Source organism: Bemisia tabaci, chromosome 5, assembly GCF_918797505.1.
Source record: "Bemisia tabaci chromosome 5, PGI_BMITA_v3".
NCBI lineage: Eukaryota > Metazoa > Arthropoda > Insecta > Hemiptera > Aleyrodidae > Bemisia > Bemisia tabaci.
The window spans coordinates 35753151-35779531 of NC_092797.1; the positions used below are offsets into that span (position 1 = coordinate 35753151).

Genomic DNA, 26381 nt, shown 5'->3' on the forward strand with positions numbered 1-26381 from the left:
CGGCAGCAGCGGGCGCCGTGAAACGCATAGCGCCTTCAAGACTGCATAAATACTTCACGCATTACGTCAAACACGGTCGCAGCAGCTTTGAGCAGCAGCGGTCGGCGTGAAACGCATAGCGCCTACGAGACTGCATGAATACTTCACACATTGCGTCAAATACACACGGTCAGCGCGGCGCGAGGCGGAGGAAGTTAAAATTATTAAAGCACATTTATGTTTGTTCTTTCATAATTTTTCCGTTCATTTCTCATTAATGGAAGGCTTTGTCCACGCAGAGATAGGTTCACGGAACTTAACTTTCGCGCAAAGTTCCGTGAACTTTCGCCAGTAGTGTTAACAGGGCTTTCGCAAAAATGTGTCCAACACAAGTGAACGCGTCTTATGCACCCCTCCCCCTCCAGCACGTTCACTTGATGGTTTTTATTGATGTTTCAAAACGAAATGAGAAGGGGGCGGCAAAATACAGGCGGCACATGGGCGCCAAGTAAGTAAATCCGGTCATGACTATATGTAAACGCGCTTGCAAGATAACAACAATCCTTTCCCGAAGATAATTAGGAAGATGACGGTTTTGAAAGGAATTAAATTAACGCGGTCGCAAAAATAAACTCAGTGATGTAAGGTTCGTTATTATGCTACCTTTACACATGGAGTGACCATTTGATGACCTTATCCTATCTTCTCCTAAATTGCCAACGTAGCGAAAAAATCCAATATATGTATGTATGTACACGCATACGCCTGGATCTTCCATCAGGGTATCTCATACTTGCACCATACTATTAGGCTGCGGCATAGAAAGGTATCTGGTGTCGCGAGATGCTTGGAATTTCTTTTTGATCGAAATTCATCTTTCATCGAGAACCGAAGGCAATATAATCGAACGGCTTAAAATTGGATTACTTTGGGAGTCGGACGTACTTAATATTTTATCGCACGGATGATGGATAAAGGGAGGTGTGTATGTTGCGTCCTACAGGGTGATCAGAAAGTGATTCGCGAGAGAAAGAAATTTTTGAAAAATCTAATTTCGTCTCGCTATTTTTCTTTGCGCGATATTCTGTCTTCATTACAGGATTTTAATTAATTATATTTAAGTTTATCGTCTCCTTTATCAAAGGCATGGTACTTTTCCTTAAACACACCCATGAGTCAGTTGTGCTGGTCACAGAATCTTGTTTTGGTGCTTGATTCTTGTAAAGTAGCTAAAAATAACAAGATTTGTTCAAATAACAACTTTTTACGTTCATTATTAACCGAGGCATTGCGCTTTGAAAAATTCGGTTCATAACGTCATCCATCGCGGTAGTGACATCTTTGATTTCTTCCACTTTGCTTTCATCAATCAGTGAGACACACATTTTCCCTGGTTACTCAACGTGGAACTCGGATGAAAGCAAGGTGGAAGAAACCAAGGGTGTCACTACCGCGGTGGATGACGTCATAAACCGAATTTTTCAAAACGCGATATCTCGGTTAATATTGAACGTAGAAAAATGCTGTTTAGACAGTACAAGAATCAAGTATCAAAACACAATTTGTACGCAATTGTTCGCAATTTGTACAAATCCCATTTTATATCCTCTATTATAAAAACCCGTGAAATTGTCAGAGGGGGATTTAAAATTTTGTCCGCAATTACTGTTTTGCTTTAGCTCCCGTTATTTTATAAATAAGAGGCTGTCCCTCAATTACGTATCACACTTTTTCGGCATTTTTCACCCCCCCCCCTCTCCCCACCTTTGTTACGCTTTTGTGACGTAAGATCCTATCCTTTAAAACGTAAAAAGAAAATTACGTAACACCCTCCTCGAGCTCCTTTTCCCCCCTCGAGCGTTCCTTAATTTAGGGACAGCCCCGCACGCAAAATTTGCTGTTTTAGCTAAATCAGTTAGTTCATTTTACAGTGGGATTATGAAGGAGACTTGGTGTCGAATATGTGGACGGTACCACTGCCGTGCTAAGGAATAACGCAGTACGAACATTCGAGAGTTGCCATACTTCCCCAAATAAAACATGTATTTTTCAGGAAAGCTATGGATATTTTTCCTTGGAATTTTCAGACTTTTTAGATACAATTACAAACAAAATTTTCTGAGAAATTGGCAGACAAATATTCAGAATTTTCCCAGTAAAGTTAGTTACTAAAGGAAATATCAAAGGAAAAACGCCGTATGAGCCATCAGGCGTTGCCAAATTTCCTCTAGCAAATCACTAATTTTCAGGCAAATTTTTGAATATTTTTGAATATTTTTTTTTCCAAAATATCAGATAATTTTGTTTGTAATTGTATCTAAAAATTCTGAAAATTCTTAGGAAAAACGACCCTCATACTCCGACATTCATAACTCTCCTCAAAAATACGCATGTTATCCAAAGTGCTATTTTTCCCCGATAAACGTCAGTCTAGAGGGCACCATGGTCCGGCTCTCCGATTGCGAAACGCCAGCTTTCGAGTTGCCGTGTATTGGTGCGCGCGGAAGGACGCACGATCGGGGCGGGGGGGAGGGGGGAAAAGCGTCATTGACATAAGCGAACAGGCAACAGGCGGGCTCGCGCGGGGGGGGGGGGCGGCGAGGGGTTTTCGGCGAGGGCTGGCAGGGCACCCCGGGGGAGCGGGGGGAGGCGAGCGAGGGAGGGGCCGGGCGAGGAAGCGACCCTTGAAAAAGCACGACGCACACTCTGGGGTATGCGCGCCGCGGTCGACAGCTGCTGGCTTTAATAACCTTAGGATTTGTCTTGGCCAGCGCGCGGCACAACTTCAGTGTAGCTAAGTTGGTAGGACATCCTGTGTGTCCGTTCGCCGCCTCCCGGTACCGACTCGTTCCCCAGGCAAATGTGAACCTGTTGATCCTTTCCCCGAGGTTTCGGTTCCAGTGTGTTTGGGTTCCGATCCGCGAAATTAGCGCGCGATAATTTCGAACAGGGATCCGCGATAGTTAAAGGAGGAAGCATTAAGTTCGCATCGCGGGCTCCCTTTTTCCCGACGATCTATTTTTAATAGTGCGTGAATAAAGCGCGTACGCTGTTATCGATTGTTTTCCGTCGACGTTTCGTCCGGGTGCCCGGTTCCAGCATTACCTGTTGGTTACTTTCACTCGGGAACCAGGTATGGTGTTTTGTTTACTGTTGTCCTTACGCATCGCACGTTGTGTATTTGCCACCTATGGCAGGAAAATCAAATGTTCAGTAACATGTAATGAACGGTCACTTGATTGTCAAAGCGTCGAAGTTGTGATCCTTATAGGTGACAGTTAAGTAACTGTATTGAGACGAAGTACAACTTTGTTTTATAACCATGATTGGGCGTTATTTTTTGGCGAAAAGATTACATTTTAACCCTTTAGAGCGTCATAAAGGGACAATTATTTTGATGACTTATTGTTAAAAAAAGCCCAATGTAGCAGGAAAAATCAAATTTTCGGTAACACTTTATGAACAGTTACTTCACTGTCAAAGTGCCAAAATTGTGATTCTTTTATGTAACTGTTAAGTAACTGTATTAAGACGAAAAACAATTTTCTTGTGTAACTGTGATTGAGCATTATTTTTTGTAACGGAGATTACACTTTGACGCTTTAATGTCATAAAGGGTGACTTCCTTCCCTTTAAAGTATCATTAAAAAAATTAAACGTCAGAAACAGCTACACTGAAAAATACACATACATCAGGTGCATGCATTTTGAGAACCGATTTTAAAGTTCGATTCTCTCATCAAATAGTAATTCTAATAAAAACTTAAGAGCATGCATGAGTTCATCGTGACATGGGGTTATATGGTTGATATCAGGTTCAATATTTTTAATAGAATGTTAAAAGTCATCTCCTTTTTTATCGTCCGTTTCGTTCACTATTTTCTCCACGGAGGTAACGTTTTTCGAACGTCCCTAACCAAGATCACGGATGTTCTAGAGTCCCTTTATACTGAGAGTCAAGACAATTTGAATCCATTTCTGATTGGTTCCCGTATTTTAGGCCTTCACAGTGTCACAAACGGGAATAAAGATTACAGTTTCACCGATTGCAAAGATTATAATCTGGAATGGACCGGGGAATTACGGGTTCGGCAAGGAACAAACGGAATGAGGGAAGGAACGAAGAAAGGAATTCGAGAATGGGCCGATCAAAGATTACGAAAAACGTTCGATTTCTGTAATCTTTATTCCCGTTTGTGACATCCATGAGCCGAATTGTCTTGACTCTCAGTATAAAGGGACTCTAGGATGTTCTAATTTCTTCGTCGATCCAGGTTTTTTATTTGTACTGTTGTCGTTAGTATATCCTAGACGACGAAACTGTAGAAAATTTCAGTAACGAAGCTAAGTCTTGCTGTGAGGTTGTATCTTATTTATTCGATCAACATTTTGAGGTGAAAGAGAAAACATTGGTTAAGCACGAACTAAAACTTAGCATTTCTGTTATGAATGTCATGTCTAAGCTCTTAGGCGCGTAGATTCTGTCTTTAAAATGTATGATCGGAAAAGTCTCTATCATCCTCGGCTGCTTTTGTGCCCAAGGAGGAATTTTCATGTTCCTTCATCACAACTGAGAATAATAAGGAATGTAAGAAGAGGCGCTTTTATTATGAAAGTTTTAGGGCTGTATTCATGGTCGTTGTAAGTGCTTTTTTCCTCAGGAAGGTTCATACTGATTGCATTGTGATTGAAGTAAGTTTAGGAAGCATTTCAACTTATCAAAAACTAATCGGCATTAAAGTTTCACTTTTAAATTTCTGAACTGGTAAAAAATGATTGGAGAATTTACTTTTTGCCAATAAATATAGGTGCAATGTCGTATGTTAAATCAGCTACTCGGATTGGATTTCTAAAAGTATTTCTCTGATCTTCCCGTATTGCGTATTTGGCCTTCTGTCGTTGTGCAACGACAGTTTGCAAATGTGATGGCGCAACATATTTCGTTATCATAAGCGGGACAATGGAAGGCGCTTCAATGGAACTATTCGTACTCCAGAGGTGTCCGTGTTGCATGCACACTGAATTGCAGGCGATCTGGTTTTTTGCGTCACTATGTCCTGCCAAAAATCACGCTCAAGTGATACCCGTGTTGCACGAATAATTGCGTGTATCGAACAACCTTCGGAGTTCGGGCGAGCCGAGCAGTTGGAGGTAGGATCACTGTAACACCGTCAAATTATAATATTTTTGCAGGCTATATTAGCAATGATTCTCAGAATTGATGATCCTAATGATTGTGCGAAAACGTTTTTATCATAAGAGTTTACGGGAACTTGCACGTGTGGCTTCGAACCAACAGGGATAAGACGAATTTGCAGAAGAGGTTAATTCAGTCAACGAAAATTTGGGAAGCCTTGCGTTTTTACATTTGATGCGTTTTTTCATAATTATATCATTTTTCTGGATTTCATCACAAAATCTTGTCTTATCAATGTGATGTGTAAAAAATTTACAGCATGCGAAAGTTTGAACGCGCAATGGCGAGAAGTATGTTAAAAATGGGTTGTTTCCGTGGAATATTTCTTATCGTGAGTAAAGTTAAAAACTGTGTATTGAGATTACAACGTTGCAAATCTCCATTCATGTTTTATATTATTACCGGATAAACCTATAATTACCAGTTAATTTTCTTGACATTTTTTTTTTTTAAATTTTATTCATTTAATTCAACGTATTCATATAAAGTTTCAAAAATATATTTTCCTTTATAGTTTCCCTCCATCAAAAAACAAAATAATTGCGATATTTTGTAACATTTAAATTACAACAATTTTGGCTCCAGCCTTCGATACTTACGAAAAACAAGCCTTAGATCGTGCTTCTTCAAAGAGAAGTTCTTTGCCTCCTCTCTGCCGTAATATCGGAATGTAACGTATTGACTTCATTGGATTGGAGAGTATTATGAAAGTTCATTTTTTTCTGGAAATTGTACTATTTTGTGGTGCTGCAGTGTTGCTATCCCATTTGCTCACCTAAATTCCTAAGTTCGTTAAGATAAACTCTGTTATACATGCACTATGGACGTCTCTTGAGCACGATTAATTGTGCTAGCCAGACGTTATGACGACGATGATCAGAACGCCTGCAACTTCGTTGCATGCAACACGGACATCTCTAGAGTACGAATAGTTGTATCAAAGCGCCTTCAATTTTCACCGCTTGTGATAACGAAATATGCGTTTGCATCATTGCATTCGGATTTCGTCGTCGCGCAAAAAATAGATGAATGCAAGTAATTATTTCATTATTGATAAAAGAATAATAAATAAAATATGTATGTATAAATAAAACAAAGATATAGGTTTCGCGGCGGTTTCTCGTTTGCTTTCATAGGCTATTTCCCCTTTTCATCCTCATCAACATTAATTCATACATTGTTTTAGAAATAGGTGAATAAATCGTATAAAATACGTATTACAATGTTGTTCTCACGTGATAAAGTTGTGAGACAGAGGAATTTTCAGAAGCGATATCCGCAAAATTTATGGGAGTTAATATTCACGAAAATTTTGCGGGAACGTTAAAGTTTCATGAGAAAAAATACAAATTGTGCGCGAAAATGCTAAGCATGGTTGCGTAGGTAATGTAACCGCAACATACTAAATTTTACATGGGGTAGTAAGAGGTATATGCAAAAAAATGACCATACTACCTCTACCCGTAAAGGGAAAGAAAAAAGGCGGGAAACTAAAACAAATTGTACCTCTAAGCCATTGGATCGAATACAAAAAACATGAGCATTTTAAAATTTTGAAGAGTATGCTGACGATAATGTATTTTTGTCCGTTTCATTCATAATATCTATATTCATTCCGGAGGCACTAAATATTTACTTCACGAATCGTTTTCTTCCCAAGCGCATTTTATACAATCAGGGAGTTTTTCCTTGTAATTTTTATACCGTCAAAGCAAAACAAGGAACGCTTTTTTCATTTTAAAATGTAATACATTTCTCTAACAAAGATCGTTATGATGAGAAGCTGCGTTAATTATACCTGGAAATGTTTTATCATCCTTTCATCGCACTAAAGAAAGTACTTCTTATTGAGCTTCATTAAAAATCTGATATTAATAAGATGGTTACTCTCGTAAGTGCCCTAATTAATTATCGATTCCAACTTAATGAAGTTGCTAGTTCTAGGTACTAAAACCGTTCGAAATTCCCACGAATATTTATTGTTCACAAGTGAGAATTAAATCAAATTAACATATGCCCGACTTGAAGTACGGCGTTATTATCTCACAGCTCACAAAAGCATTTTGAAGTTTTATTACAAAGTGGAAAGCTGTGTAATGTGTACTTTGGGGAGCTTCAACTTTCGTATTGGGTTTAAGTGCGTGATGACATAAAATATACCATCTAAACATTATTTCAGCATTTCCCCTCTTCATCGCCAGGTTACGCTACACTTGAAAAAAGTTTACTTTTGATGAAATTCATCTTTGTCAATGCATGGATTTCCGTCGCTTGATACGCGCTGGAGGACGGCATGCACTAAAGTTCCCTCGGCTGTAAAATCTAAAGTTTTAAGAGCTCTTTAAGTCTCTTGCTTGGAGGGCAAAGTATGGAAACTCTTGAGAAAGATGATCACGAAAGTGCCCTCCTCACTTATTATAGCATTCTCTCACCAACGATACTTGGGTAACGCGGCACCCTTTTAGTAAGCACAGAGCACTACATGTCCAGGAAAAAACAACATATGAACATATTGTCGTCGTCAAATTTCTTCTAACATGATTTAAAATTTCTAAAGAACTCATGAAGTTTTTCCTTGGAAAGTTTTGGATAAATTTTGCTCATCTTGCAAAATTGAAATATCAATCAATATTTCCTAAAACTTCAACGAAAAATATGTATAACGTTGCTAAAGAGGGCATGATTTTTTAGCGTCAACTTTGACCACACTCAATTGCTCGTGTGACATTACTCCAGTGGTCATTCTTGAAAGTTGGCAACGCCGTTTTTCCTCCGTTTGAATGTATGTAAAACAATCGATTCTTGGCGAAGCAACCTGCCTCACTTGTAAAATCGATATTTTTGATGGATTTAAATGGAGGAAACCAGTGTTGCCAACTTTCAAGGATCACCACTGCGTTAATCCTTTGCAAAACAGATTACTGCCGGCGCGGCGCGGCGCTGAGCTGCTGCGGATGACGCGTATTTTAGAGCCAAAGATTGTCACGTCCTAAAATGAAATGTGGACGCGACTCGTTAATGAGTCTGAGCATTGACAGTCAACATTTTTGTCCAAGAAATCATGAGAACTTAATTATACCTTATTACGTGAAATGGATTTCTTTCCGTCATCCGATTATGGCACAGCAACGTGGAGTTTTGCTTCAACCTCAAATAACTCTTTATTCTGTCTATGAAGTAAAGTCCATTAAATCGTCACCCTCCGGCCAAAGTATCACAAGCGTCATGCGACGTTTCAAAATTTCCGCCGGCATTTTATTTTTTTACAGGGAAATTGCCCGACGAAGCTGTCCGATTTCACTGAATTTTTTTTGTGCTGCCGATAAAATTCAGTGAAATTTTCAAACAGATCCAACCAACAATTTCTCCGTAAAAAAATAAAATGGCGACGGAAATTTTGAAACGTCGCATGGCGCTTTTGATACTTTGGCCGGAAGTTGACGAAATAGGGATCACGCGTTAGCTGACTGCGTTTATCAGTTTGGCATATTCGGGCCGGCTTTTTCGGAGTCAAAAGTGGAAGTATAACCTCTAAAATGTGGTACGAACAGTTGAATTGGACGTATTCATGCTAAATGGAACTATGTGCAAATGGAAAGATGGGGTGTGCTCGTTAGTTGAGGACCATAAGAACGCATGGGGATTTTAAAGCGCCAGTGACGTCAGCGGCAACAAAGCCGACCCCATTGTCGTTTTTGCTCGACTTTAACTCATAAGCCCTCTCCACAACGCTCTTGTGACATGTCCACGGCTCACGAGTTAGCGCTCACGCTCCCTCTGATTCAATGTAAAACCCCAATTTTCCATTTGCTCAAAAGGAACTACATCCACTTTTACACTGTTTCTTAAACAGCTCACCACGAGCACATCCCATCGTTCCACCCGCACATATTTCCTTCAAGTATAAAAACGTCCAACTGTCCATGAAAATCCACAAGTTCTGGAGTATTTTGCACGAATCATCATCATTTTCCGACGTGAGCACATTTCAAAGTTGCAGAATTCCCAATTCAGATTTCTATTTTCACACAGACCGGAACACAAACCTATAAATATTCAACATAAATGACGTATTTAAAGGAAAGTCAGAGCTCACTGAATACGATATTAATTTAATTCAAAACGGAGGGGGCTGATGGGTATCGAAGGGATGAGGCATATGAAAAATGGAGTGGGGACGTCCACCGGTTAAGCTTCTTCGAGGGGCTGGGGGCAATTCGTTGGCCCTCTGGCATAAGGGCGTATCTCAATTGCGACGTGAGCCCTGGAGAACGTGGAGTCATACGGAAAGTAGGGCTCACGAGGAAAGCAAGATACGCTGTTACGTCAGAGGAGCGACGAATTGAGCGAGGGCGTAGATATAAGTCGGGGAGAGAGGCGAAGGGAAATGGGAGAAATAAAGTATAGAAATGAGTGTCATCTCGGAATGATGCTTCTCCTATGAGGAGGAAAGCTGGAGAGTTCTACTGAGCTGAGGAAAAACGCCGTATGAGCATTGGAATGTTGCCAAATTTCTATAGATAAAACGAGACATTCCTGAGGAAGGCATTTAATTTTTCCTATTTTCATGAAGTTTCCAGACGTTTTGCAAACATTGGAGAATTTGCATGCTTCATCTAAAAGTGCTCAAAGAGCTGATTTCACAGTATTTTTTTATCATTTTATTCTGATATAGGAAATAGTATAAAAATACATTTAAAGTGAGAAAATGCGCCACCTCGTGACGTCATCTGGCGGCATTTCCCATTTAAACACACGTATTTTAGCAGATTAGATCATTTTGTCATATCTTCTCCATGAATTGTTCAATTCATGAACCGAGGGTATCGTGTTCGGTTCACTTAGTAGTTTCCACTTGAACACGAAATTCATCAAATTTCGGACACCTGCGAATTCTCTATTGTGCTTTAAGGTGATTTGATGGACGCCATATTTTGTGTCAGAACGGCATGCGATATATCGCATCAATTGGTTCCATTCTTTCAGGTACTCGTCGTTTTTCTCCAATTTTGAGATCGCAATTCTGTTGTCAGTTGTCAGGAGACTTAAGCACTCACTTACCAATTTTAACAAAGAAATTCAACTTAATAAAGGCGTGGTTTTTTAGAGAGAAAATATCGCATTTGAGTGCAGTTTCGATATCAGTATCGAATACGATGTTTCCCCTCTAAAAAAACCACGCCTTTATTACGTCGAATTTCTTTGTTAAAATTGGTAAGTGAGTGCTTTAGTCTCCTGACAACAGAATTGCGATCTCAAAATTGGAGAAAAATGACGAGTAGCTGAAAAAATGGAACCAATTGATGCGATATATCGCATGCCGTTCTGACACAAAATATGGCGTCCATCGAATCACCTTAAACTCCTCAAAATGTTAAGGAAAAATTCCGTATGTAGTCCAGAATATTAGTATTTGATTATGAAAATTTGGCAACGTTTGAATTTTCATACTTTTTTTCCCCGGCACGGCAGCGTTTCAGTGGGATTCGAGCAACGCAACGTGACTGCTTTCCGACGTCAACGTGGAACGTCTCTCTCATATCGTCGCTCCTCTGACGTAAGGGTGTACCTCGATTTACTCGTGAGCCCTGTTCTGCGTATGACTCTATGTTTTCCAGGGCTCATGCGAAGACAGAAATACGCTGTTACCTCTGAGGGACGACAACGAGGCTTGAATGATCGATTATCGATATTTCATCATTTGAAGCTATGGTAAAGAATCGATTATTAGGGTGTTCGTCGCGTACACCCTGTGTATCGATCCTTTTCCATATGTTCAAATGGCAGATCAATCGATATATCGCGAAGCACCCCACGCTACTGAATCGCAGTCTAAGAAGCGGGAGGACAAAAACAGGCTTTCGCTTGTTTGACAGCGGCCGTTATCAGTTCGACAACTCATTCAAAATTAATGAATAATGCATGAGCTGCGTTTAAGAGAAGAGCATTTTACAATATACAGCCGAGCTCCGGAAACGAAATCATCCGCAAGAGTGATTTTAACCCGGACACATATTTTCAACCGCGGAGAGAGAAACGAAGGTGAACCGTCTTCTACATTGTTATTGTTTCCACAGATATACCGCAGTGAGAATCCCGCGGGTATATGGGAAAGAATTCAAACCCGAACCTCCCTCTTATGATGCATAGCGTTGGTCGCGCGTACCTTCAATTCTCGTCGGGTGTCTAAGGCAATTTCTATCGATCAAGTGTTTTTTCCCCGTCAAAAAGCCACGAAACTTTTAATATTTGAATTGTCAGGCACGGAGAAAGAAACTTCGGTTCATGTAAAACGCAAATTTTTTGGGTGTTCAACATGAACCACAGCATTACCCGAACACCCTCTTGGTGTGTAAATTATTGTCTGAAAATGATGTCTCACACATGAGACTCACTGGAAAAAAAAAGAAGAAAAAAAACCCACATTGTATCTAGAGTCCAGACTCTTGAAAACATTGACAAGAAAAAATTTTCTTGATTCAAACGGATTTTTGCTTGAATCAAAACAAAATTCGCTTAAATTGAGAGGTTTGGTTCTCGATTTAAGCTAGATTCTGATTGAATCAAGAATACTTTTTCTTGTCGATGTTTTTAAGAGTCTGAACTCTAGATCCAATGTGTTTTTATTCCAGTGCTGGTTCGTTTTCCCGAGGATATAAAAAAATTAAGAGTAAGTAGAAATTTTAAAATAGTCTCACTCCAATCTTTTAATCGATAGATAATGTATCTACGTTATTTTATAGCGCCAGACTCGGTTCATCCGATAAAAGACCGATATCTCATCGCTAAAGCGCATCGAATAAACTCACGAACCAACTGTAAAAAGACATGCAACGACTAATAATACCAATTTGCACAGTTTATGTTGTGGACATTTACGATGAGATCCTTATTCAGATTCCAGATGCGCCCTCAGTTCCCCAATGGGAGGCATGTAATATGCTTAGCTTATCGTATTTACGATGTATGGATTGTCTTTTGAACTCCTCTCTCTTTCAATAATACTGAAACAAGCAAATTTCTTTTAATATGCTTCAGTAAATATTATGAAATGTAGGCGATATTTCTGTATTCAATACATGGACGTCACTTATGTTCCTTTATCATTTTTTTTGTGTCGCACTAGGTGGTTTTAAAAGTTCCAAGAAAACAGCTAGATCCGTAGAAACATTTTGCCTATCAACAAAACCGCACAAAAAAAAATTTGGAAGAAATTTGCAAGAGCTTAGAGAAACTAGAAACATTATTGAATGGCACATTTCCTGCGTTGTTTTGCTGATCTGCCACGAAGCAAACGGGTACTACGTACTGCCGGTTTGGCTCTATTATTATTGGCTCTCTCTCTATTATTGTCTAAAAAATTAACCCGAAATATTATACTGCAGTATAGAATGTAGTGAAACTTGCATCATTATAAGAAATCAATGTCTATTGAATCTAGATATAGAGGTATGAAAGAACAGTAATTGTTTTTCTTACAAGGCTTATAGTCGTTTCCTGCAAGTCGCAATTACAAATATTTTTCTACTGTAGTTAGATTTTTTTTTTTTTTTTTTTTTTTTTTTTTTTTTTTTTTTTTTTTTTTTTTTTGGTGGTAACAGTAATACATTTTTGCCGGGACTTAAATTATGAGTAATAATTAGTAACTTCACAACTACGACTAATAAGAGTAAATGAGACATGGAATCTAAGATGAGCACTATTATAGAGCAACGATTTTTTTCCCTCCATTGGATTCGATCCAATACGTGGAAAAATGGGTCACCAGTGGTGAGAAACACGGAAAGCTTTCTCTATTTGTTTAGTAGTGGTTTCAACCTCTGCACATGTTTCTCGTGAAAGTGGGGCCAGGATTTCATGATTCATTTGCAAATTCCAGGGACTCGCAAAAACCGCTCCATTACATGCATAGCTCAACAGTTCGAGTGACAGGGGATGTGAAGTCTGTGAAGGCATGTCGACTAATATGAAATTATTTACTTCCTAGAAATGAAATTGGATTTACAAAGAGTTGCGTGATTTTGCATCGGTGTTTCAAATCTAACTTCACAACCTTCACCTGAGTTACTGGAAAAGTCTAGAACCGAATAATTGGGTTTCAAAATGATTTTATTACATTCGTCACCGCAGTTATTTTAAATAATTTACATATTTTCTGATTCATATTTGATTCAACGGAAATAAAATAATCCGTTGATTTAAATTGATTCATTTAAATTTATCGTGTCGTATAAAATCCAACAAAATTGGATCGCATTTAACAATCAACGAGACGTTCTCAAAATCGTGCCTCTAAAGAAAATGATCGCACAAATATTATTAATATAAGAATATGTATTTTTTTTTTCAAAACAAAGGAGAGCCCATTTTAAACCCCCTGTTCCTTCCAAATACTCAAAGCTGTGACCCTTTTTATGTCTTTTATTTACCAATTAATGCGATTTTGTGAAAAACATGCGCGAATCCCTCCCCGATTTTACGAAAAAATCACGAACTTTCCACTCACAGAGTTAATGTACTAACAACTTCGAGTCTCTGAGATAAGAATCGGATAAATTTTTTTATCGAGGTTATATTATTCGAGGCTTCAAGGTTTTTTGACTTTTCAAGCAGGGAATGAGGTTTCTTTTGAGTTACTGAGATTTCCGAGCTATGAAAGCTCGAGTCATTGTAGTCCAACTGTATTCCGGCTGAAGATGAGATTTTAGCTCTAAAAACTAATTTCAACCTCTCCATTTTATTATACCGTTCCTACCTCTTTTCTGAGAGTAGCTTTTGCTTCCAGGGGTTTCAAATAAACAGTCGTGGGCATTACGGATGAATAATCAAAGGTAGATCAGTCGGTTTAATTAGTTCCGTCCATGTAAAAAGAGAAGATTAATGACATTTTTAAATTGGATATAAAACCCAATATTCAATAATAATTGAGAGCTTGGTCGCAGACAGCGACTGACGAGCCTTTTTATGCGCGCAAAAAAGGCTTCGAAGTATAAAGAAATATCTACTTGCTGCTTTGAGCCAACGAAATTGACTCAATTTCAGCTACTCTCAACGGAAAAATTATAGCGGATTGCTCGGGGAAACCTGAGAAATTGGAAAAGCGAACAATAGGAATGCAAGTGAAACCTGTAGAATATCATTTCTTTTTTATTCCACCTATCCAACTCCTGTCAACTATTTTCGGAGTAAAATTCTCTCCAAAAGCGCAATTTGTGTACAATAAGCGAGAAGGCAACGATTGTAAGAAAGTATGAGAAAAAAATAACAAAAAACCGAAGGTAGGTAAAGTCAGAGGTACTGCTTGGGGGAAAAAAATAAAGAGGAGAAGAGATTGGGAACAGGAGGGTGGGAGCAGCTAAAGAGCTACACCTAAAAAATCGTAGAATAACCATGTTCAAGTTTTTTTAGAGATGAATGGATTCGAAACCCAACCGGGTGCATCCGAATGAAAGCGTATAGAAATTTCTGATTTCAATTTTATGCACAACTTTTATATTTTATTTTTTGTAAATGTTTTCAAAAAGTTATACAGTTTTTCTGAAAAGTTTCCGCGAGTATACCTCAGTCATCTCAAATAAAAGTATCGAAAAGAACGCGATATTTTCGTTCGTTCTGTTTTCTTTTAATGTAACCAAAAAAAAAAAAAAATTAAATATCATCCAAGGTTCTGAATCTTCACAATGAGGATACATAATTTCCCTTTTATTATGGTAAAAATTGGAGCAGAAAGTCAAGAATGATGACACGCAGTCCTACAGCATTCCAATACAGTCTTGTAGGCGCTAATATGCGTTTCACGCCAACTGACCGACTGTACTGCGTTTGGTGCAATGCAAGAAGTATTCATGCAGTCTTGTGGGCGCTAATATGGGCTTGCGCCGACCGCACTATTTGGCGCAATGCTTGAAGTATTCCCAAAGTCTTGCAGGCGCTAATATACGTTTGACGTAGGCCGCACTGTTTGGCGCGATCATTCGAACTCACGTTAGAATAATTGCGGCATCAAATAATAGTACTTTTTAAGTCCATGCTGTGTTTCGACGCCGTATGAGCATTCCAACGTTGCCTCGTTTCTCCCGATTAAAATTTTTTTCCTTGAGTATCATCAGTTCTCTATACCCACTACTATTATTCAATCTTTTCACTTCATTTATCGCCAGTACGTAATACATCGATGACTTGTCAACAAACTAACCTAAACTAGCGTTAACATAAAAATGCGTTTATTTTCCAACTGTTTCCTGTTTTTTCCAAACTTCTACCTAAAATTAACTTCATTTTAAATTCGGGCATGCCTGTAGGAGATGTTAAGGTTTCTATTCGCGCGATCCTTGATTACCGTACTTTTTGTCTATCGTTTTGTCTATCAATCTCAATGATCACCCGCAGACCTCTTTTTCTCGATCCGATCTTGATGTATCTTAGTTCCTGTTAAACACGGCCCAAATTTTAATACAGTCTGGGCTTGTATCAAATTTTCGAGGATGCGTTGATCTGTTCCCACAAAAGGTATCAGAAGATTGTTTGGATATTAATGGACTAAAGCGGAACCAATTATTCGACGGTATCATCTTTCGATGTTACCGGTTGGCATAAATCGATAGCTATTAAACAACCGGAGACTAGCCTGTGACGCAGGTCTGAAATATACATATAATACGTGTAGTTTGCCGTAGGGTGCTGATGATGCATAAGATTTCCCGACGAGATCTTGTATCTAGGAAATGTTGAGGGAAAACTCCCTCTGTAAATGTCAAAATCCAAATGCTGTTTAAGATAGTTTGATGAGGGCATTAAATTCTGCCGTGTAAAGGATGGATACTTGCCTCCAAGATAAGTAATGTTCCCCACATATTTAACAGCAAACATCTTCCGACCAAGTCCCGGATCGGAATACCCTCTAGCTCGAGAAAGTCAAACTTCGCGTCAGTTCCTCAACTTGCGATTGACTGACTGAAAACTCCTCCGAGCGGATGTTGCCAATTTTCAGATAATATCACACTTCCTCATATCTATAGCCAATTTAGCCAATTTGAGAGCACCATGAAATGAGCGGCTCAGAGGACAAGGCACACGAGTGCACTTTTGAAAAAATTGAGATATTTGTGATTTCAAGTAAAACTAGTCTCAATGCATATTCTGTAAAAAATTCGCTCCTTAATTATAATTTTGAGGAATCAAAAAGTCAGTTTGAACTTCCTTTCAGCCATCAAGATCCATGTAATTTCGAAACTTTAAACACGTATTTCTGGAAACTGCAAAAACTGCACTTATGTGCGTCTTGTCCTCCAAGCCTCTCAAATAGCCTCATTATTTTCAGCTCAATAGAAGAGAACAAAGGGTCTCTGGTGACAGGACTTTCGAAAAGATCAGGAAGTCATACGGATAGGGTCCTCATTGGTTAGAATAGCTTTACTTTAGCTTAAATATCTTAGAGGCGAAATAGAAATTACATAAATTAATATCTCATAATAATCATTTTATCAAGCATTCTAAACTTACATTTACATATATTTAAGTGCTGATTTATCACATTTGAGTTCGCAGTACGACTTCTAAATTTAAATATATGTGTAATACATATTTTTAGAATTCGGAACTTAAATGCAAACTCGCGAAAAAAATGATCGGAGTTTCAGCTTGCACCTAGCAATATCCTAATTCTCATCCAGTGGGCCGCAAAAACACAAAATGAAACGAGTACGCTTATAAACCAATTTGAACCCGGATACAAAATTTTGATCCGTTTGTTTGTAGTCGCACTCGGCCGTAGAGCGTTGGAATGGAAAAGCAAACAAATATTGATGAGTAAAATAACAATATCTGAAAAGTGGCAAAAAATGTATTTCAACTCAACCCGCGGAGGCCTGGGAATTTTATCCATCCCGATCTGGATGTTTAATGGTCTGTGCTTGCGGGCAGGCTTGGAGTTTTAACCGATATATTTGAATCGACCGATGCTAAAATCCAGCAAGGCGATTCTCTGATGAGCTTCGAGTTCTGTAAGAATGCTAGTATATTATGTCTCATCAGATAATCGATATGTTTGGATTTTATCACTGCCAATCTATTTTTAACAAAATAGAATTCACAAGCGAGAAAAACAATGACCATGGAACCTTGAACCTCGACCCTCGACCTTTTCCTGGATCCCTTGAGTGAGGGAAAATTCATACTAAAATCAACGACTAAGAAACGAACCTTAGCGATCTCTGAGGGAGAGAAATATGATTTGCGCGTTTGAGAGGAAATCTTTAATTTTCCACAGTTCTTTTCGTAATTATCGGCACACGTGACAATGAAGGAAAATCAAATGTGTTCGAAAATTTTCCTTGTGAATAACGGTTGGGTTCTCCAAATCGTAGCTCCCGAGTGAGGGAAAATCCATACTATAATCAACGGTTAAGATTCAAACCTTAGCGATCTCTGAGGCAAAAAAATATAAGTTAAGTGTTGGAGAGGAAATCTTTAATTTTTCCCGGTTCTTTTCATAATTTTTTGGCAAACGTGACAATGAAGGGAAATCAACTATACGGCAGTTTTCCTCGTGAATAGCTGTTGGGTTCTCCAAATCGTAGCTCTTCTAACGTAATGGTAAATCTGCATTTCCTCATGAGCTCGGGCAAGCATGGAGATATACGGAGAACAGGGCTCATGAGAAAATTGAGGTTCGCCTGACACGTTAGAGGAGCGACGAACTAATATATGGCGCCGTGGCGCAGTACATGACGACACACTACGCTGCGAAGCGAGTGGTAAGCCATGACAACCTGCTCTTTCATCGATCTATCTTTATTTTCGCGGTCGCAAGTGGATCCATATGAACTTCGCTCGTCTTCCTCCAAATTTTTGCACTCTATCAACGGCAAGAGTCGGGGGGGGGGGGGGGGACTTATGGAAAGGCGCTTTAATATCGTGTCGCAGAAAAGCGGTGTATATTGATTTATTCTCGCAATGAGTTTACAATTTTGCAAACCAGCTCGTGGAAATGACATGACGCTATTACTCATTATTTATTTTACGAAGTAGCACCTGTGCAATTTTTATCAAAAAATTTTCTGACTTTGGCATGAAATCTGAAGGAAAATCAATAAAATTTTCAGTTAGAAATGCCCAAGATTCTTTTAGTTAATGCAATTGCAAGCATTTACGCAAATTGCGAAGGGATATTTGGTAACATTGAAATTAAGTTACGTTCTTTCGTGAGGAAAACGACGAAATGAGGAAAAAAAGAGAGGGAAAAATGTCCAATGACAAAAATCTCACGGAAAATACAACCAAATGATACTTCACTTTAATAACTTAGAAGAAAATAATCATATTTTGAGTAGAAAAAGAAAACGGAACGTCAAAAATTTTGAGTTTTTGTTTTGAAATTTATCTTAGAAGGCTCAACAAAAATAAAAACATCACACATGTACATACGTACACTCGTGCAGTCAGATGAAAATTTTAAGATTCAAGACGCTTGAGTATATTTTTACGATAGAATAGAATCCATCAACCCACAGAGATTTAACGCAACTATCATATAAATCAATTCTACCTTACCCTCATTTCACACACATACCCAAACCAAACCTTTGCACCTTGCTTGATACATATATCTTATTCCCTCCTTCAAAAATAAGAGAAAAATGAATTTCCACGGAAGTAACGGAGTGAAAACACGTGAACCTCCCTAGAGTTGGATGTGAGGGTTTTTTTAAACACGCAAAAAACGTGATAATGGAAAGTTATTTGAAACACGTCTCAGGAATTATAAACTAAAAAGCCGTAAATCGTCGTAAACAAGTTCAGAAACGGAGTAAAACGTAGATGTTCCCCGATTTTAAGGTTTCAGTGCAGTTTCATACACTCATTCAGTTACTCACACGACTTCACGCATGGTATTAAACGATCCTCTGAATGTTTCAATTTTTGCATTGAAGTTAGTGAACTCCTCGCTTTAAACTTAATACACAAAATTATTTTTGGCGCGTATACGTAGTATACCGCCTTTGCGATCGTTTCGAACCCTGCTCGATACAATAACCGAGTCCCTTAGTTCCTTACCGAAAAGTGACTACCGCGAACTTCTGAGATTTTCCAAAGCGTGTAAAAAGTTTATTTATCCGTCAATAATTATGATTTAAAGTTGTTTCTCATTCTGGGGCTCTCTAGTTTATGTGCAGTGAATACCAAGAGTCTACGTTACTTGGTTTTCTTAAAAAAAGCCTAAGAGTACGACGCGCTGATTTAAAATATGCATATATAAGCAGAATCAAGCGAACTGATTCGAGGATGGCTGAGCAGGTCGGCACTCTCGGAATGAGAATTTAACTCATCCGTTTTGTTCAAAACGTTGCTTTGACAGATCTCCAAACCTCTGTTATACTTTTCAAAAGTTGGTACCCGTGCTCTGATAGTGCTGTTCATCTGACAACAATGTCAGTGTCAGCTGATAATAATATTTTTATCATATGAGGTTAATAAAAAGTTTTCAGTCAGTCTTTGTGAGGCGTCCTATCCAAAGTCAACTGAATACATATATTGTAGACTAGCAACCAACCCATGCTTCGCACGGTGATAAACCGTCATTAATGAAATTACACCATGTTATAACAATAACTTTTGTATATTAATATATTTTACTATACCTATTATGCCCATATTTATATTTTTTAATATAATTATTCAGAAGCTACAAAATATTTTTACATATGGGGGCTGTTGTTGTACCCATCAGCAAATACAAAAAACATGTTTGCGAGTATCAATTTTGTAAATATGGTAGTAATTTATAGACCCAGCAGTCTTGAAATTAAAAAATAAATAACTGTTGTAAGAAGATGTATTTATTAATTTCAATAAATAAAAAAGGCAAATTTTGAAATGTTGCTCTACACTAAAAACATTAAATGAAAAATCATACAAAAGAATAAACTTAAAAAATATAAAATCATGAGTGTGACAGACATTTTGAGATCTTGCGCTAGACCTAAAAAAGTAGTTAAGTAATTTATTTTAATTGAATAGCAACTTGAATTGACAATAAATTTTGAAAGAAGGTATAACATGCTCTGAAATTTTGGAAATTGGAATTGGAATTTTGAATTTATCATCATTTAATAACAATTTAAATTTATAATCTGGAAAAATTAAATTATTCCGGAAAATAATTTCGGACTTTTAAATGTGAAGTACCAGTATTGTGATGCCTTGCATTTGAAAAAAGAGGAGGTGAACGGCCATTTTAACAGATGCTGTCATAATGGTCTTCTCAGACTTGCCGAGCCTGGAATCGAAGACCAACTTCGCGACCTCTTCTCCAAACCTATTTTCATGACCAACATTTTGAGGTAAAACAGTTGTATGGCTTTTGCATCTCTGTCTGCTTCCAAAGCTCATATAATTTTGAACCAAATCTTCTGCTATTGAATACGAAAAACTATGGAGAATTTAAGTTTTATGTTGACCAGCTTCTCGAAAGAAAAATAAAATTTCTAAGGAAGTCTGCAACGTCGCAAAAGAAGAAACGTCGTCTCTCATTTTACCCAAAAATATGTATGTATAAAATTGAAGGCATTATGACTGGCCTCTCTCAACTTATATTCGTATGTAACGATAAACAATGGGACGCGTTTGCTACGGCGCCTTGATACAACTATATAACCTCGACGGATGTCCGTATTGCGTTCAAAAAATTGAAGGCGTTTTGACCCCATGCTCATACTACCTGTAGTTGATTCGATCGACAAACACGTTGGTCGGCGGTGACGGGGACTTGATGCATTTTTTTAAACTTGATGGATGTCCGTATCGCACCGACTGTAGTGCGAAACCACGTATCTCCATTGCAGTGTTTAAAAATTTCCCGTTCCTAATTCATCCCTTCCATGAGAAACAATCCAAATTTACGACTATAAATTTTGAACCAAATCTTCTGCAATCGCATATGAAAAATCATGGAGAATTTAAGTTTTATGTTAACCAGCTTCTCGAAAGAAAAATAAAATTTCAAAGGAAGTCTGCAACGTCGCAAAAGAAGAAACGTCGTCTCTCATTTTGCCCAAAAATATGTATGTATAAAATTGATGGCATCATGACTGGCCTCTCTCAACTTATATTCGTCTGTAACGAAAAACAATGGGACACGTTTGCTACGGCGCCTTGATACAACTATATAACCTCAACGGATGTCCGTATTGCGTTCAAAAAATTGAAGGCGTTTTGACTACAGGTAGTATGAGCAGGGGGCTCATACTACCTGTAGTTGATTCGATCGACAAACGCGTTGGTCGGCGGTGACGGGGACTTGATGCATTTTTTTAAACTTGATGGATGTCCGTATCGCACCGACTGTAGTGCGAAACCACGTATATCCGTTGCGGTGTTTCAAAATTTCCGTTCTTAAAGCATCTCTTCCATGAGAAACAATCCAAATTTACGGCTTTAAATTTTGAACCAAAGCTGCTATCGAATAAGAAAAATCATGGAGAATTTATGTTTTATGATGACCAGCTTCTCGATGGAAAAATAAAATTTCAATAATTTTTTCATCACAATACTGGCACTTCACATTTAAAAGTCCGAAATTATTTTCCGGATAATCATTTTCGATAGTATTATCAGTGCTCTGCCGAAATGAATTGAGGTTATTTCCCTGTTCACCCCTACGTCGTACATTATCTATCTCACTGAGATAGCCATCATGCCGCACTTTGCGTCGCGCGGATAAATTGCGAGAAACATTGCCACGCTTCGCCGGACGCCCACGTTTTCGACTCCGATCCATTCTCAATATTAAAACGAATACGCGCACTTTACTAAAAATTCGGGATTCTTCATACACGACAAATATTAACAAAATTCAAAAGACGACGCGCACTGTACGAAAAAATCGGAATTCTTCATAAACGACGAATATCCATGACGACGAACGCCTCGGGCAGCCGAGTCATCAGGTGACCGAGAACGAACAATTTACTATCCTCTAATTACATCAACTTTCAAGAATGAACGCAGAACATTCTTAACACATATGAAAATATAACGTGAAATTACAGATTTCGTGATTTCGGCAACACTGCTCCGGTTTCGGAATCTCCAAAATTAGACAGAAAAAACAGCTGATCGAGACGCAATAAAAGAAGGGAAACCACGACGACCAGACGATGACGATCGATCGCGGAACACCGCTCTAACACACGAGTCACCCTTTTTTAGCGTGTTTTCAACCCTTAGAATCAAAATTTCGAAAATCGGACGACGAATTGCACCCCTTCAGCACGAACCGCACATGCGTACAAAGTTTCAAGGAAATCCGCCTTCGGGAAGTCGCTGAAACATTGGGTACAAAATTGGGGCCTCTCCTTTATAGTTTTAGATTGTTGTTAAAATACCAATAAAAAAAAAAAAAGTCTTTGACATTCTGAATAATTGTCTTGGTATTTATTTACTAATTTTACAGAATTATATTTTATTTCTTATTAAAACTAAGAAATACAGTGCAATCTGTGATGAGCCTCGAGACTCATTAGACCATTAGCTAAACGTGGCTCATACAGGAATCCACTTACCCCTCTCTTCCCCACGCTCCTGATCACTGCGTCGGCGTCTCGACGAACAATAGCTAATGACGGTCGCCAAGCTAGGCCGGGATCCTCAGCCCCTCGCCCAATTACTTACGCTTCATTAACCATTTCACCGTCACGCTAGGATTCGCCCAATTTTCAAAAAAAATTGTTTCGCGAGTTTTTAGCAATTTTTTCCTTACTCTCCGTTGAAACACGAATTAAAAGAGGTCTCATTCATAAAAATCGGCCAAATAGAAGAGAAGTTACAGTATTCGAAATCCGAAGAAATCAACAAAACTTCTCCAAACAAAAAATAAAATGAAGGGGGAAAAAAAGAAATGTATAAATTACAATTTAATATGATTGACCTCAGAATGTGACAAGCAATTCAATTATAAAAAGGAGAAAAAATTGAGTGAAATTACAAAAAATTAGCCTCTTGCAAGGGGCTTCCTTGTATGAGTTTTGACCTGAAGACAAGTAAATCCCGTTACATTATTAAAACGAAATTGACTCCATAGTTTAATGCCTTAGTTTCTTGAATACGATTATTTTAAGCTCTCGAAAATTTATACCAGCAATTTTACCCATGGGGTGATTTCCTGAGAGCTGATAATATCACGAATTTCTCATAGAGCCCTTCAAAAATGGCTTGCTTTTTGGGCAGCCGAATCGGCCATCAAACCGGGGTTTAAATGGAAGCTGATAATAACACAAAGCTCTGAGAAAAATTTTGAGATGAGTATAGGAACGGTTTGTAAATTACGAGGAGAGGCGGGCATTCTGTTCAGCATATCGATACATAAGTATTTTCACACGTAGAATTTAATTTTCACGTCAGGGAGTCGACATATTTTGATTTTTTCGATTTTATACGGAAAATGTATGGTTTTTTCGGGATTGAAATTACTTACAATTGTTTCATGAAAAATGAATGCACCCAAAATGACTATAGCATTTTGACTTTCACATACGTGCACTCACTAAATCGATTGGTAAATTCAAAGAGTGGGTACATCGACCTGGTATATCAAGTTTCTGCAATTTTTCACGGCAAATCGGTAGATTTTCGGGATGTGGATTGCTTACTTTCAATTCATGAATGAATAAAGCATGGACATGGTTAAGCTTCTTTGCATGAAAAGACGTTTAAAATAAAAAAATCAAGACATATTTAATACAATTGCATTTATATCGAGTAAATCTCTTTTCAATAATATAACGGGATTTATAATACCGGTGATTTGGGTATTTTAGCCCCAAAATACCTTTAAATCGACTTTATCTTCTAGGAGTTCGACAGAATTTTTCCTTTCTTCGCTTAAATTTTTCCGTAGCACTTTTCTTCAAGAATCTGATAAGATTTTGCTTGAGGCAGATCAAAAAACTTAAATTTGTTCGAATAGCTTTCTAGATTCACAATACACGGTCTCGTCAAGGTGCGTCGTTGACCTTGCACTGCTGGATCGTGAATTCTCTTGTTGTGCTGCTTGCCTTTTTTGAAATCTCTGTAAATGAAAACTAAAGGGGTTGATATGTGCGAGTTAATGACGCGCCTTATCAACACATTGTGTTGGAGTTCACTGCTTGTTTTTTCTTCTTTTCCCTAAATATTGTTAATCTGAAAAATCTATTTATCTGGAAAGTCTATTAAATCTGTAATCTAGCTAGCTGGAGGATCATTCTCGCTGCGTCTTAGATTTAAATTTATTATTTTTATTTGTTACATTATTTCACCAGCACATTTGGCGCTCGTTCGTAATTTTTTTTTCTACGTGTGTGTCGCACAAAATGATCTCATAAAATTAACAATTATTCGGACTGCGTGTATGGGAGTTTTTTTTGTTATCTGTTTTATATTAATGGTTGAAGACATCTAATCTTCGAGTGTCCCTCGTATGAGTCACAGTATCGCTGGTCAAAGTGCGAAACCACTTATCTCTCTATTGCAGTGTTTCAAAATTCCCGCTCCTAATTTATTTCTTGAAGAAGAAAAGGCAACTCTATGGCTTAAAATTTTAACAGAATATTCTGCTAACAGAGAACAATTTTTGAGGCAGTTTTTGAGGAATTACGCTGTTTAATTCTATTTATATTTTACTAAAATTTTAAGTTAAGTTAAACTGATAATTTTCAAAATTATAATTAAATTTAGTGGTTTAAATTTTAATAAAGAAGCTTGAACTTAAAATTAAATTTACCATTTAACCCTTCATCAGGCACTTCATTTATTTATTCATTAAGAGTTCAGTTAGTCAATTCTAAAATTGCATTTTAGTGTTATTATTTAACTATTATAGTATAATATGAAAGTTGAAGAAAAAATGAAGTATGACAGGAAGTTTGAAACGTCGGAGATGGAGATACAAGGTTTTGGACTTGGACATCGATACTTCAAAGGACGAAAAGTACGCGTAGAATGAAAAATCCTAACTTTTTCATTTTCGAGTGCTGGAATGCAACTTAACCGGCGGAAAATTGAACGACTCCATGTTTTTAAACTAATAGGAAGAAACGGTTTCTCGGAAGTAGAGCACACACAATTCACTCGACATTTGGAAAGTGGATGAACTGAACTTCCTCACTTTTTGAACCAGTGTTTGAGAACCATTAAGAAAAAAGCTTTGACTGAGAGGGGGCAAGGTTAAGAGGATTTGTTTGCCCGTGCTCGCTGGGGTGTTGACTGTCAAGTTAAAAAAGGAGGGGTGGGCCAGGGCCGGCGCTATAGCCGAGTCTTCGCATCAACGCCATCGTTCACCCGTGTCGCGTCCCGGCCTGTCGTCTGCTGTCCAGTGGCGTGGCGTGAATTGCGATATATCGATTGTTATGCCATTTAAACCTATGGCAAAGAATCGATTATCAAGGTGTTCGCTGCGAACACCCTGTTTATCGTTCCTTTTACATAGGTTTAAATGGCATAACGATCGATATATCGCAATTCACGCCACGCCGCTGCTGCTGTCCCTTGACGCACCATGACCTTTGTTAAAACATCATCAACTCCGACGTTACAATTACATGTGACCGATGGACCTCCTGCGGGCCGATTGTTGAATCGTTATCGAACGAGTTTGATCGATAACTCCCTATCTTCACAATGCTATATATCGATCAAGGCCATTCAATAACGATTCAACAATCGACCCGCTGGTCCGAGTAATCAGTTTTCTAGGGCGAGTACATACGCCGTGTGGCGTGGTGTTCAACGCGCAACGTGGCAATGCACAGGGTTAAAGTTGACAAGAACAATATATTGAAACGACTCGGCTTTATAGAACTCAGAGTTGCAATTCCCGTAGGAGTCCCTGAGAATGGATTCGGTCAGGTCCCCAGCTCGCAGATTGGTCGAAGTTGACGGTATATTGAACCAACCAGCAATGAGAATTATTCTCATACTGCCGTACGTTAAAAAAAGGTAACGGATATTTTGTGTTAATACGGCGAGTAGAATACCAACCGAATGATACGTTATTTTAAAAACTTAGAGGAGAGTAATCATAGTTTAGGAAAAGAAAACGTAACGTCAAAAATTTTGAGTTTTCGTTTTGAAATTCATCTTTAAAGGCTCGATAAAAGTAAAATAGAAAGTAGATATAACATTATTGAAACGATTCGGCTTTATAGAACTCAGAGTTGCAATTCCCATA

At 38.2% G+C, this 26381-nt stretch overlaps 1 protein-coding gene across 5 annotated transcripts in view; it reads left to right on the forward strand.

The window, feature by feature from the left end:
* The first annotated feature begins 2713 nt into the window (after positions 1 to 2713).
* unc-13-4A (BAI1 associated protein 3) overlaps positions 2714 to 26381 on the forward strand; it is a 232930-nt gene continuing 209262 nt past the window's right edge. For 3 of the 5 annotated variants that reach the window (XM_072300628.1, XM_072300627.1, XM_072300630.1), the window contains exon 1: positions 2714 to 3112. The gene's annotated coding sequence lies outside the window, so the exon portion shown is untranslated. The remainder of the gene's footprint in view (positions 3113 to 26381) is intronic. The other 2 variants (XM_072300631.1, XM_072300632.1) reach the window with 2 other exon arrangements.